The sequence below is a fragment of the Dreissena polymorpha genome, chromosome 7 (assembly GCF_020536995.1).
Source record: "Dreissena polymorpha isolate Duluth1 chromosome 7, UMN_Dpol_1.0, whole genome shotgun sequence".
Lineage (NCBI taxonomy): Eukaryota > Metazoa > Mollusca > Bivalvia > Myida > Dreissenidae > Dreissena > Dreissena polymorpha.
The window spans coordinates 16,474,505-16,486,890 of record NC_068361.1 but is presented as its reverse complement, the minus strand read 5'-3'; the positions used below and the strand labels follow the sequence as shown (position 1 = coordinate 16,486,890).

The following is a 12,386-nucleotide window of genomic DNA, read 5'->3' as shown; positions in this document are numbered from 1 at the left end:
TCAAATATCAACTTCAACATTTCAGTGATACATTGTATGCTGATTACCTGTGCAGGAGGAAAATGAAACCAGACAGATTATGGACTTAAATTCAACCCGTAAAAAAGCTAGGAACTTGCAGTCACTGAGTGTTCTTGTTTACAGTCATGTGTTTAATGCTGCCACAACATAAATATTATAGCTGGCTCTGGACTCGACCATATGCATCTTAAAATGATCTTTGAACGCGATTGTCTCAAGAACATTTTTATAATAAATAACTTTGACGGTCAGCCCAGGGTCACCAATGCCAAGCGTCTTTTGGAGACACTTATTCCAACCTGTCAAAGTTCTTCAAAGAACTACCATGACAATCGTGTATTTGTTTTGTTTGTCATAATAAGTTTAATGTTTAATATCACTAGTATCACTAGTCATTGATACATTGATAAATCTATTTTCCTTTAAACGTGTTTGATTGAATGATTATATGTGCCTTGTTACTTAATTATTAATGTTCTTATTTCCCTGTAACATTTTCAAGTCTTATTCATAGAAGAACGCATTTCACATGCAATTTCAAACAAGGTTAGCAAATCTTACTGCACTGAGTAGGTTTCGTCTCACACATGATATATGAGATGTATGTATGTTTATATGTTTATGGGTTTATTATAGGCTTTTCCTCTTTTTTATGCCCCCCTTCGAAGAAGAAGGGGTATATTGCTTTGCTCATGTCGGTCTGTCGGTCAGTCTGTCGGTCGGTCCGTCCACCAGGTGGTTGTCAGACGATAATTCAAGAACGCTTGGGTCTAGGATCATGAAACTTCATAGGTACATTGATCATGACTCGCAGATGACCCCTATTGATTTTGAGGTCACTAGGTCAAAGGTCACGGTGACCAGAAATAGTTAAATGGTTTTTGAATGATAACTCAAGAACGCATACACCTAGGATCATGAAACTTCATGGGTAGATTGATCATGACTTGCAGATGACCCCTATTGATTTTGAGGTCACTAGGTCAAGGTCACGGTGACCCGAAATAGTAAAATGGTTTCCGGATGATAACTCAAGAACGCATACGCCTAGGATCATGAAACTTCATGGGTAGATTGATCATGACTCGCAGATGACCCCTATTGATTTTGAGGTCACTAGGTCAAAGGTCAAGGTCACGGTGACCCGAAATAGTAAAATGGTTTTCGGATGATAACTCAAGAACGCATACGCCTAGGATCATGAAACTTCATAGGTAGATTGATCATGACTTGCAGATAACCCCTTTTGAGGTCACAAGGTCAAAGGTCAAGGTCATGGTGACCCGAAATAGTAAAATGATTTTCGGATGATTACTCAAGAACGCTTTTGCCTAGGATCATGACACTTCATAGGTACATTGATCGTGACCCGCAGATGACCCCTATTGATTTTCAGATCACTAGGTCAAAGGTCAAGGTCACAGTGACAAAAATCGTATTCACACAATGGCTGCCACTACAACGGACAGCCCATATGGGGGGCATGCATGTTTTACAAACAGCCCTTGTTTTATCTTTTTATAATAATTTTTGAACATTTTGCTCATCTTAATGCTCACATATAAAAATCTCAAATTCAGTATGGCGTTTCTGGAAAAGGGGGGTAGCCTTGATTGTAAAGCCGGAACTTTTCGTTTTCACTGGTGACCCCCATTTTTAGCTTATTATTATAAAACAATGTCTTTGCCATCAACTACAAGTTTCTGTATAGTTTTGTTTTCGTTTGTAAGTTGTTCATTGTTTGCAAAGTATTTTGTATTGTTTTCATTGTGTTCAACATGCTGTGCCCGTGCACGAAGCATTATGCCATCAAATTGTAGTTTTCAACTATGTTATTCAAAATGTTCCTATTTTTGGAGTGAGTATAAGATTTCCATTATTTTTATCTCTAATTATGCGTTAAACACAAAATTGAAATCACCTCCAACTAAAATGTTTTTATCTTTGTTATTTATTTTATCGGAATGTAATGTTTCATAAAATTTGGATTCATCTATATTCAGGCCGTAAACGTTTATTAATGTTAATTGTGTTTTGTGTATAATTATCCCCCGCCAGAGGTGGGGGGATATTCTTTTGGCATTGTCCGTCCGTCCATCTGTCTGTCCGGCACTTTTGTGTCCGGAGCCATATCTTGGAAGTGCTTTGGCGGATTTCATTGAAACTTGGTATGAGTATATATATGCATAAGAGGATGATGCACACCAAATGGCATTGTACACCATCTGTTAAAAATAGAGTTATGGCCCTTTGTATCTTGAAAAAATGCTTTTTACTTAGGCACTTTTGTGTCCGGAGCCATATCTTGAAGTGCTTTGGCGGATTTCATTGAAACTTGGTATGTGTACAGTCATTGAAATGTAAATCTACAAGCAAGTGGGGCTAGTAATATGCGAATTCGAAGTAGCCTGAATCAGATTTTACTAGCCCAAACATTTTTGTTAAAAATGCAGATAAACATAACATACAACATCCAAAGAAGCATTTATTTATTCAATCTTTAGAACACAATACAACACTCTTATTAATTTCATCCTCATCCAAGTCAGCTTCCTCTTCATCTGAGCCAGCCTCTTTCGGATCCTGAAATAAGAAGAAATTAATTTCACACACGGATTTCAATTTAATCACAATTATAAATATATACATTAAGTTTAGGTAAAAAATTAGCAGAAATGTATCCCATATATCCATGTGAAAGAGAGAGCAAACCTGAACCACCAGAAAATATATAAGCAATTTAGTGCTAGGTTATTCTACAAAAAGCCAGTTGACAAATGCGTCAATCACACTTACCTCAGATTTGCATTCCTCAACGACGTACTTCAATGACAACTGTTCGGCCATTACTCTCTGTGTCCCGAACGAAACGCAAAAGATTTATTTTACATAATAATAATCCGGGAACCACAAAACCATGCGCTTTATGCGCAGTAATCCAATTATCGGCTGATTGGCCAGCACGTGCGCGCAGTGTGTTAAAACATAAGCAGCTGTTGATTTAAGCGGCTCAAAACTTCGTTTACAAATATTGAAAATGAAATTCGAACTTGTTTTGTTAAATGAATTGTACAAGCAACTAGTTTTTTGCTGTCGGACTAGTGCGAATTTCGACGACTGTGTGTATATACATATGCATAACAGGATGATGCACGCCAAATGGAATCGTACACCATCTGTTAAAAACAGAGTTATGGCCCTTTGTATCTTGAAAAAAATGCTTTTTACTATAGGCACTTTTGTGTCCGGAGCCATATCTTGGAAGTGCTTCGGCGGATTTCATTGAAACTTGGTATGAGTATATATATGCATAAGAGGATGATGCACGCCAAATGGCATTGTATACCATCTATCTGTTAAAAACAGAGTTATTGCCCTTTGTATCTTGAAAAAATGCTTTTTACTTCAGGTTCTTTTGTGTCCGGAGCCATATCTTGGAAGTGCTTTGGCGGTTTTCATTGAAACTTGGTATGAGTATATATATGAATAAGAGGATGATGCACACCAAATGGCATTGTACACCATCTGTTAATAATGGAGTTATGGCCCTTTGTATCTTGAAAAAATGCATTTGTTTGCGTGTCAGCAGCTATATCTTGGGAGTGCTTTGGCGGATTTCATTGAAACTTTGAATGAGTATATATATTGATAAGATAATAATTCACGCCAAATGGCATTGTACATTATCTGTTAATAATGGAGTTATGGCCCTTTTTATCTTGAAAAAATGCTTTTTTGAGTGTCAAATATAACACTTGTGTCCAGCAGCATATTGGCGGGGGATATCAATTCAACAAATTTGCTTGTTATATCTATACTTGCTTGTCTGACAATTATTATTTCTTTCAAGTTATCCACTGTTATTCCTGTATTACTTTTGATCAGTAAAGTGATGCCTTGTTTATTTGTATGTTGTCCGCTAAGATAAATATCTCCGTCCCATGCACTTTTCAATGTTTGTGCACAGGTACGTGTGATGTGATTTTCCTGTAAAAGACTTTTTTTCGTCTAACCATTTGAAAATTTAAGTGTGTTTGTCTTTGTTATTTAGCCCTTTTACATTTAGAGTACATATGTTAATATTCATACAAAAGGAGGAGAAATACATGCCACTTTTCTTGTTTCTAACATTTTAAAATCATTTTGTAGAGCTAGATTATTTATTGATACTAAATTATGCAAAATTATATTACGCTTTGACGTTAAAAACAATAACCTTCCATGTCGTTGATACATTCTGTTCATTAAATTGATCTACGTACTTGTTCATTTATTACAATGGTATTGGTAACTATGCCCTGCCTTCATTGAAATTGATCTCGATACCATTTTTTGAACATTTCATTATCATTAACCAGGTTTTCCAAAGGAAAAAACTGGTTATTAGATTGGCGAATGCGGGCGGGCTGGCTGGCTGGCTGGCGGGCGGGCGGAACATGCTTGTCCGGGCCATAACTATGTCGTTCATTGTCAGTTTTTAAAATCATTTGGCACATTTGTTCACCATCATTGGACGGTGTGTCGCACGAAATAATTACTTCGATATCTCCGAGGTCAAGGTCACACTTTGAGTTCAAAGGTCAAAAATGGCCATAAATGAGCTTGTCCTGGCCATAACTATGTCATTCATTGTGAGATTTTAAAATCATTTGGCACATTTGTTCACCATTATGGGACGGTGTGTCGCACGAAAGAATCACGTCAATATCTCCAATGTCAAGGTCGCCACGACTAAAAATAGATTTTTTTTAAAAACAAACTTACAAAGGGGGTTAATTTTGTTTGTTCATTTCAAAAGTTCAGTTTGAGTTTTCTCCCTTAATCAGAATTTTTTTTCACAATGAAAACATGGTTTTGTGACAATTTTGTCCCTTGTTAACACTTTGCTTTCCGCGTGTAAGACCACCATTGTTAAATGAATGAATAATTTAGTGAATTAGTTAAATGTGTTTGAATATCGTTCCAAAATATTTTATAACACTTGTTAGTGATGCTATCAGATCCCGAACTTTTGTTATTTTGCATTTCTTTAAGAGCTAGTCCACATTCATATTCAGTTAGTAATCCGTCACATACTTCTTTTTCCTCTTCATTTAAAGCATGATGTGTTTTTTTACAGAGGGTGTTATTTTCAACATTCTTTCGTTTATAGGGTTTCAAAAAATAGGCTTGTACTATTATTTGCACAATATTCATATTCAGTTTGTAATCCTTCACATACTTGTTATTCCTCTTCCTTTAAAGCATGATGTGTTATTATTTTACAGAGGTTGTTATTTTCGACATTCTTTCGTTTATAGTGTTTCAAAAAATAGGCTTCTTCTATTATTTGGCTTTTATTTGATATGTCTTTGCCATCAACTACTAGTCTGTGTATAGTTTTGTGTTTGCTTCTTCGTTTGAAAATGTTTGCACAGTATTTTGTATTGTTTTCATTGTGTTCAACATGATGTGCCTGGCTCGAAGTATTATGCCATTGAGGTGTGTGTGATAAATTCCTTCTATTATATTTTTTTTATGCCCCCCTTCGAAGAAGAGGGGGTATATTGCTTTGCTCATGTCGGTCGGTCGGTCGGTCCATCCACCAGGTGGTTTCCGGATGATAACTCAAGAATGCTTGGGGCTAGGATCATGAAACTTCATAGGTACATTGATCATGACTCGCAGATGACCCCTATTGATTTTGAGGTCACTAGGTCAAAGGTCACAGGTGAAGGTCACAGTTACTGGAAATAGGCATTTTAAGGATTTAGCATGGTTCAAACAAGGGAAACAACTACCGTTTATGCATGTTCTTTTTATTACAGCATTTGCCTCCCTTTAATTCATTTAAAATCTCATTTTACAGCAGAGATTCCAAATCTGACCTGTAAATGAGCCCCATATTTACTGCCAGTGCTAGGTTACCTTTTCCCATTTGATCATTCTTAAGTATTGGTATTGTAATGCTGCTGCTACTGCTGCTACTACTACATCTACTACTACTACTACTACTACTACTACTACTACTACTACTACTACTACTACTACTACTACTACTACTACTACTACTACTACTACTACTACTACTACTACTTATTCTACTACTACTACTACTACTACTACTACTACTACTACTACTACTACTACTACTACTACTTCTACTACACCACCACTACACCACCACCACCACTACACCACTACCACCGTTCACAGTGACAAAAAACGTATTCACACAATGGCTGCTACTACAACTTATAGCCCATATAGGGGGGCATGCATGTTTTACAAACAGCCCTTGTTTTGTAAGAATTTCCTTCTTCAATGGAGGTGGCATAATTTGTGTTTCTTTTATGCATCTGTTTTTCAAGTGCTTCAATGACTTTTATGGCCTCATTTTCAAGTTTGTGTGTTTCTTTTTTTTTAGCTTACCTGAGCACAACGTGCTCATGGTGAGCTTTTTAGATCGCCTTTTGTGCCTTGTCTGTCGTGCAGCGTCAACATTTACCTTGTTAACACTTTAGAGGTCACATTTATTGTCCAATCTTCATGAAACTTGGTCAGAACATGTGTCCCATTAATATCTTGGACGAGTTCGAAAATGCTTCTTGTTGTTGAAAAACCTGGGTGTCAGGGGGCGTGTCAGTTTTCCTAATATGGCTATTGTAAAACCTTGTTAAGACTCTAGAAGTTACATTTTTTGTTTAATCATCATGAAACTTGGTCGGAACATGTGTCCCAATAAAATCTTTGACAAGTTCAAAAATGGTTCCGTTTGGAAGAAAAACATGGCCGCCAGGGGGCGGGGCAGTTTTCCTATTATGGCTATAGTAAAACTTGTTCACTCTGTAGAAGTCAAATTCATTGTTCAATCTTCATGAAACTTAGTCAGAACATTTGTTCTAATGATGGGGGGGGGGGGGCAGTTGTCCTTATATGGCTTTAGTGAAAACTTGTTGACGCTATATTAGCCTTATTTATTGGCCAATCTACATGAAACTTGGTCAAAACATTATTTTGTCCCAATGAAATCTTAGCGAAGATTGAAACTGGGTCATATGAGCTTAAAAACTAGGTCGCTAGGTCAAATATAAGAATAAACATGTTGAAAGTCACTTTTTTGGTCTAATCTTCATGAATCAGTTTGCATTTGTCCAGAATAGTCTAGTTCCTTTTGCTCTCAGGTGCGCGCCTTAGGGCCTAACGGCCCTGTTGTTTTAAATGACGTGCATCTTATTGTTGTGTTAAGTATCTTGCCTTTAATTATTTCCCATAAGGTGTTTGGATTTGCATCTTTGTTATCTTAAACTGTATTGGTTATTACCTGTTATATTTGTGTTTGATATTGTGTATCTTTTCAGAAGCTATTATTAACTTTTAAAGTACCTTGGGCCTCTTTCAGGTTGTATTTCATGCAGTTAAAGTTCAACTATCGAGTGATCAGTCATAAATCCTGGTTTTTAAGTTGCATGTGTTGATAAGGTTGCAAATAGACTCGCATATTTAAAAAAATCTTATCTCCAAAATATTGCTGTTTTTGTGTTTGAGTGCCAGGTGAATTTTCTTTCATTATGATAAACTGTATGCCTTATGTCTATCAAATTGTAGTTTTCAATAATGTTATTCAAAATGTTCCTTTTTTGGAGTGAGTATAAAGATTTCCATTTCTTTTATCTCTAATAATGGGTTAAGAACATTATTAAAATCCTCTCCGACTAATGTTCTTATCTTGGTTATTTATTATAACATTTGGATTCATCTATGTTCGGACCGTAAACGTTCATTAATGTTAATTGTTTTTCGTGTATTTTTATATCTATACTTGCGTGTCTGCCAATAATTATTTCGTTCAAGTAATCCACTGTTATTCCTGTATGACTTTTACTCAGACAAGCGATGCCTTGTTTATTTGTATGTTGTCCGCTAAGATAAATATCTCCGTCCCAACCACTTTGTTTGTCAATGTTTTTGCTAAGGTATGTTTTAGGTGACTTTCCTGTATAAAAAAGACATATATTACTTTTTTTGTGTAACCATTTGAAACTTTGAGTGCATTTGTCTTTGTTATTTAGCCCTTGTACATTTACAGAACATATGTTTACATGTATACTCACACAAAAGGACGGAATTGCATGATACCATTCTTGTTCCAAACATTTTAAAATCATTGTGTAGAGCTAGATTATTAGTTAATAGTTCATTATGTCAAGTTATATTAAGCTTTGATGATAATAACAATTACCTTTAATGTTGATACATTGTGTTCATTAAATTGATCTCAGCACGAAGTACTTGTTCATTTATTGTGATGGTATTAGTAACTTTGCCCTGCCTTCAGATTGATCTCAAAACCATTTTCAAACATTTCATTATCATTAGCACTTTCCTTTCAAAATGCCATCATTTTCATTATATTGACTGAAAATAGTCTACCAGTCACACATAACTTAATTAATATCTCCCTTTTTAGCTCGACTTTTAGAACAAAACAAGAGCTATTGTCATAGCCAGGTAGTCGATGTTCGCGTTTGTTTAGTTGTCTGTAAATGTCAATTTCCGCAAAGACTATCAAAGATATCCTCTTCAAACTTACAATACTTGCTCAATTTCGCCTGTTACGTCCATACTGACAAGGCTGGTTACCATGTGACCTATATTTATGGAATTATCTGTCCTTGTTTTGACTTAGTACATAGAAATATTGTCAAATTCTCAACAAAAAACTTAATTTTCTCAAACATTGTCCAACCTTTCAACTTGACAGTCTACATACTTATATAATATGATGACATGCAACTTCTGTTAAAAGCACATTCCTTTATCCTTCATATTTTACTAGTTATTAGTTTACCGACTTACAATTTCTCAAACACTATCGAAGCTTTCAAATGAGAAGCTTGACATCCGTTCAACACTTAAAGAAACCTAGCCTTACTTATGAATCTTCCTCTTCATCTCTTGAAAATGTTTGTCTGTAAAATACAACCATAAATCTAATATTTAATTTAAACTTTTTCATACATACATTGTTTTAAAGCCCCGAAGGCAGGCATATGGTTTCTGAACTGTCTGTCCGAAAAATTACACTTTTGCCATAACTTCCATACTACAGAATAATTGTTTTCACTTGATATTTGTACACAACTCTTCTTTGATCAACACCTTCCCACGGACATATTTCTTGATGACCTTGGCCCTTGAACTCAAAAGTCAAAGCACCCAATAACTTAACATTCACCATAACTTTGTGGTTCATGATTGGATTTACTTTATTTTTGTCCATAACTCCCTTTTGGACAAGACCTTCCCACTGACCTACTTTATGATGACCTTGACCATTGAATGACCTTAGCTTAAAGGTCGAAGTGTTTAAAACCAGATAGACATATTAAGCACGAGTAACATATTAAATCTTCAACTTCATAACATCAGTATACATGTACACTGTATCTGGCAGCAAAATAGCGTGGATCCGTTTGCATTTACTTCAGTTTAGTCACTACACTTCTTTCCAAGCACCCTAAATTTAGCCCCAGGCATTCAGCGCCTTCGGCGCTTTGATTTAGTTATCGCATGATCCAGATTTTCCCGACAGACTGACGCACAGATAAACTGGTGCACAAAACTGAAACACCATTCGTATTTCCCATGCGGCCTTCTATCCGTGGACCTTCGAGTATCGTCAAACTTGAGATCGTACTTTTTGAGTTATCGCAGGATCAAGGCTGTATTGTTCAATTATTTCTGTAAACAAAGCAACCACATTTTGGGTCTGACGAAAAAAACACTTAATAATCCTGCTTTTTTCGTACATTGCCTTTTCCCCATATACCAATTTTATCAACTAAGCTTAATCACTTTGTGAGTGGCTTTTTTCTGCATGCTACTTGTATGTGCAAACCATGCACGAGAAATTCAAATATGAAGAATATGACACGAAAATTCATACAAAAAAGAAAAGATACAAACTTCAAATCTTTCCCGATCTGGAGGGTCTTAACTTGTAAATGCACTATCAACAGTTTAACCTCAACTGGAGATAACATTGCGAGGAGTTATGATCGAAGCAGATCCACAAAACACGATTATCGGGAAAATTTTGGTTGTTTCAACACTTAATCCGTTCATGGCTCATGAATATTGCTGAATGGGATGGCAAAAATAACTGCATATGGTTTGACTGAGGACAGATAGCAAGACACTAGGTTCGACCCATTGAAACTTCGACGCCTACCCATTTTTGATGACACTTCGACCCATTGACAATTCGACCCCTATTTCAATATTTTTGTTGAAAACACATAGACCCCTGTTTATTTTAATAAAAACACTTAGACCCTTAAATCAAAACTCTGAATTAGAGGTTAATTTTCTACTTTTGCGCAGTGATTATTCTATTTGAAATTCAGCAATACATGTACTAAAAAAACTACATTAGAAATTTGATATTTATCACCACTAAAATTTGCAATACGTACATAGTTATATTAATTACTTTGTGCTACTTTGTGTAACCCTTATGAGATAAGCAGCAAGAGACGCCTATTTAGACATCGTTATTTCTTTGATACTAACATGACAAGAATCCATGTGTACTGTCTATAGATTCTTTAAAGAAACTGTTTATGTTTTCTCATTTTCTCAATGATGGGGTAATAAGTTTATATCGGATATATTTCATCTATGTGTTTGCAAATATAGTACTAGAATGACATGTTTCAGTTTTTATGAGAAGAATTGAGATAGAAATGTTCAATATCTTCAATAATTATGGAGGGTGATTTGCTATTACGCATATGAAAATTAAAGATGTTTTGCTATTGACAATTTTCACTTAATTTTCTGCAATAAAGTTTTTGTTATTATCACTTTAGTTTAATTATATTGTTCCTGTACTGAAACATGGTTTATTGCATGGGGAATGGTGGCATGTAAAATTGTGTATTGCAAAATTGTCATCCAAGTAATGTGTTGGTTAGTTAATTTAATAATTGACAATTTGGCATGCTGTTTATTGATACCTTACTGTATATTCCATAAATGCCAAAAATGTACTGTATGTTCCATACTTAATGAAACCTGGTGTATTGGAACATGATGGTACATGAAATTGGTGTATAGCAAAATTGCCATCCAAGTAATGGGTTAGTTAAAGGGATCTTTTCACGGTTTGGTAAATTGACAAAATTGAAAAAAGTTGTTTCAGATTCGCAAGTTTTTGTTATGATATTTGTGAGGAAACAGTATTACTGAACATTTACCATAGTCCAATATAGCCATTATATGTATCTTTTGACGATTTGAAAACCTAAAAATTATAAAGCGTTGCAACGCGAAACGATTGAATAATTTGGAGAAATCTGTTGTTGTCGTTTAAATTTACGAAACTACGAAGATTGCTTATATAAGGTATAAAATACTCTATTTGTGCATATTCGGCGGAATAGCCGAGAGGGCAAATGCGTTTTACTTCAGACTAATTCCAGGACTCCGGGGTCACTGGTTCGAGCCCTGATACCGGCCACTTTTTTTGTTTCTTTTTTTAATTTTATTATTGATTTTTTACTGGAGCTTTTAAGATCCAATGTTTACATTTATCAATATAAAGCATTTAATGACAAACTTCAAAATATGCCAAAATCTGTGAAAAGGCCACTTTAATTTAATACTTGACAATTTGGCATGCTGTTGGTTGGTTTATTGGGACACGATGGCACATGAACTTGTGTATGGCAAAATTGTGTGGCATATGTCATCCAAATAATCTGTTCATAAATTTTATAACTGACTTTTTTTATTATAATTATAATAACTGACATGCTATTAGATCTAATTGAATGTATGCATTATATATTCTATTTCTGGTACAGATGTATATTCCAAAGTGACACATGTCTGTTAATTAAAACTCGTGTAAGAATGTAATTGATTGTTTATTTTAATAAAATGAATTTTTTGGTGTTACTTATGCAACGTTTCATCTTGACTTCTGTTATTAGAAAAATCATTAATTTCTAGAACTCATTATTGTGATTAATATAAGAAAAATCATTGATTATTAGAACTTATTACTGTGATTTACAATTATTTGGATTAAATTTGTTATAATGACTGACTCAAGACTTGTGCAATTTTTCTATTCTTTTTTCATAGTCATTCATCATGAAGATAATAAATGATTTTGAACAATAGCTGTAATAATATATGTACATATTTTCTTCAAAAATGAACTCAGCAATATTTTAAAGTGTATTTTAACCATATTCCACACACAATATTATTATGTTTTCTTTTTCCTAAATAAATTGATATCACAATACAATTGGTTTTTTATTCATTGAGCATTGAACATATTAGATTCTAAGAAGTATGTTTGTAGTAAATAA

At 34.7% G+C, this 12,386-nt stretch overlaps 1 long non-coding RNA gene across 1 annotated transcript; it reads left to right on the top strand.

Annotated features, from left to right (window-relative positions):
- Positions 1–781: 781 nt before the first annotated feature.
- On the top strand, positions 782–7,526 carry LOC127838573 (uncharacterized). The gene is made up of 2 exons (XR_008029863.1): positions 782–1,154; positions 5,725–7,526. It is a non-coding gene; the product is annotated as an uncharacterized LOC127838573 (long non-coding RNA).
- The last annotated feature ends 4,860 nt before the right edge of the window (positions 7,527–12,386 follow it).